Below are 2,844 nucleotides of genomic sequence, written 5' to 3'. Positions count from 1 at the left end.
ATTAACTTTATAATTCCAGGAAGGCATTAGAGCAAGATTGCTGAGTGTGGGCTCAGGACTCAGGCATCTGTGACTGAAACCACATCTCTATCACTCGTGGGCTGTGCCATCTGAGCAAATCGCTTCACCTCTGTGACCCTTACTTACCTCATATTTACAATGAGCATTGTAGAGCAGTGTACTAATTAAAACCTTATCAAACCTTTACTATTGTAGCTTACACAGAAAAGCCTTCAAAATGGTACCTGTTGTTATAAATATTAATGCAGGTTTTCATGCTTTGGGAATTGGGTGGATTGGAATACCTGAAGCCCTGGCCACGGAGCTTCAGTGCCATAGGCCTGCCTCCTGTCTTCAGGGGCCATCTTCGATTTGGTCAAGTGCCGCTTTCTCAGAGCAGAGACTGGGAGGACAGTAGAACTGCTTCTTGAAGCTAGACAAAGCCAACACAGACTCTGAAACCTCCCTTCTTCCTGCAAACCTTTCCAGGTTTTCAGAAAAGTGCAAAAAATAAGTTTGACTGGGACATTTAGAGAATTGATGGAGACACATCTGCTGAAAATCATGAGACAACTTTGAAAAATTTGTTCCGAAATGTCTTGCTAAGAAAAGGCTTGACTTTTGACTTTGGTTTGCTCCGCACCACTCCCTGTCCCTTTGTGAGGCAGGGACCAACCAGTTTCCCACCTCAGGTGGAGCCACTGGATAGGAAGCGTTCAGCTATAATGTCGCCAATCCATTCAAGGGGCTTTCTCATGGATGTACTCACTGGCCCCTCATTCACACCATACTTGTGAGGAGGGGGGTAGAGTCCTCACTTACAATGAAGAAACTGAACCTTGAAGAGTCACAGACCCTGAGTCAAGTGAGCATATTTTAAGAAAATTGCTTGCCTTAGTGATTCTGGTAGGATGACTGAATGTCCTCTGACTTTCCTTCTTTTATATGTGGCTACAAGCTCAATAGTCTAGTTCCTCACTATTCAAAGCGTGCCTAGATACCAGAAGCATTGTCATCACCTAGAAGTTTGTTAGAAACATAGAATCTCAGGCCCCAACCCAGACCAATGGAGTAAGAGTCTACATATTAATGAGATCCCCAGGTAAGCTGAATGCGCATGAAAGTCTGAGACCCACTGGTGTGATGATGGTTCAACGCGCAGACTTGACTCATGACCCAGCCTGGCTGTGTTAGCATCCCTGCTGCGTCCTTCTCCAGTTGGATGATCATGGATAATTCACTTAATCTATCCAGGCTCAATTTTATCACTTGTAAAATGGTCATGGGGACAGTATTTCTCTCGGAGGCTTGTATACAAAATGTTTGGTCTATGAGAAGCATTATGTGAAAGATTTGTTTTTATCATTATGATGTTACCACAACCCTACTGTAGAGGGCAAACAATTTTCTGCTGACCTTTCAGCTCAGAAGTTTTCTATCTGGGGCATTGAGGTCTCCATTCAGCCAAGTCCTTACAGTAGGATCAACTTCACATTACTTTTATTACCTCTTCTATAAAACTACATTCAAGGAAAAGTTCCTGGCAAAAAAACATGGATCTTTTAGTCTTCTCAAAGGAAAAGAGAACCCCAATTCAACCCAGCAAGAATGCTCACATTAGTGCAGTGATTATGCATACAACACTAGGTAATCAACCTGGGACGTTTATTGCCCACCCACTTGAGAGTTTAGTGTTATTAGCTAATTAAAGAGAGGATCTGTCCTCTTTTATATACGGGTATTGCACTTAATGAATTAGATAATACCCACATAGTTAACTTGGTATACTATTTATAAAGACCTGCCATTTGGTTGTAATTTTTCAACTGATTAGAGCTTAATTTCTCTTGTAAATTACTTATAAGTAACAAATATACCATAGCGGGGTGTCCAGTTTTATGGCAAAGTAAAATTTATCTATTTGGGCTTTCTTGCTTCCAAAGTAAAACACAGTCCTGAGCTTGCATTGCCTCCATAGCAAGATCCATCTGAGCAAGAAAGACACAGAGGAATTGCTTGTAATAGGAATTACAACACATACCTATAATACAAGAGACAGTAGTTTCTCCTTTAAATATTGTATATTCTGTTTTCTCATTGTCTTATTTGTGTCTTTCTGGAATGACAAGACATTTCATTTGTGTAAAAATAAAGAGGAGACCTTCTACCTGAGCATATTTGAGTGATTTATTTTTTATCCAAAGTCTTTAAATATACCAAATCATATTATGTTCTTCTTTCTCCCTCTGCCTCTACCACCCTCTTTCTCAAATGTATGTACCTCATTACAACAAACGTCACTCATTTTTAGATTCCAATTTGCCACCATCCCACACAGACCTGCTGTTCCCTCTCTCCATGTAATTCCCATAAATAACTGATATCAAAATGCAGTTTTGGAGGTACGCTTCAGAAAACTTCATGTGAGGAGAAACCAGAAATGAGAAGACTATTTAAGGCTTTGGGAGTTGCTAGAGATTTGTTTAATCCTTCTCTGAGGTTTCAGCAACATATTAATGGCAGAGGGTTAGCATGTCCATTGTAAAATTGAAGTAATATGTTAAGTATAGAAAATTTATTTAAAAATTTTTTTCAGGGTAATTTCCAAGTAACCCATATGTTCATAGGCTGCTTATATAGATGCAGGATAATTTATGTACCAAACACATATGTGATTTCTAAGACATATTTAGGAGTGTACAATGTTTAAAATTTTTTTATTGAGATCTTCATCTATTTGTATATGTGACTTGATCCCACTCTCTAAAAGGAATACAACACAGCTGAGGTTTGCTGAAGTGTTCTGGAAACTTGAGACCTAAGTTCTAAAACCCATGAAGCATG

Source organism: Hipposideros armiger, unplaced genomic scaffold, assembly GCF_001890085.2.
Source record: "Hipposideros armiger isolate ML-2016 unplaced genomic scaffold, ASM189008v1 scaffold_359, whole genome shotgun sequence".
In the NCBI taxonomy this organism is placed as follows: Eukaryota; Metazoa; Chordata; class Mammalia; order Chiroptera; family Hipposideridae; genus Hipposideros; species Hipposideros armiger.
This window is presented reverse-complemented; position numbering follows the sequence as displayed.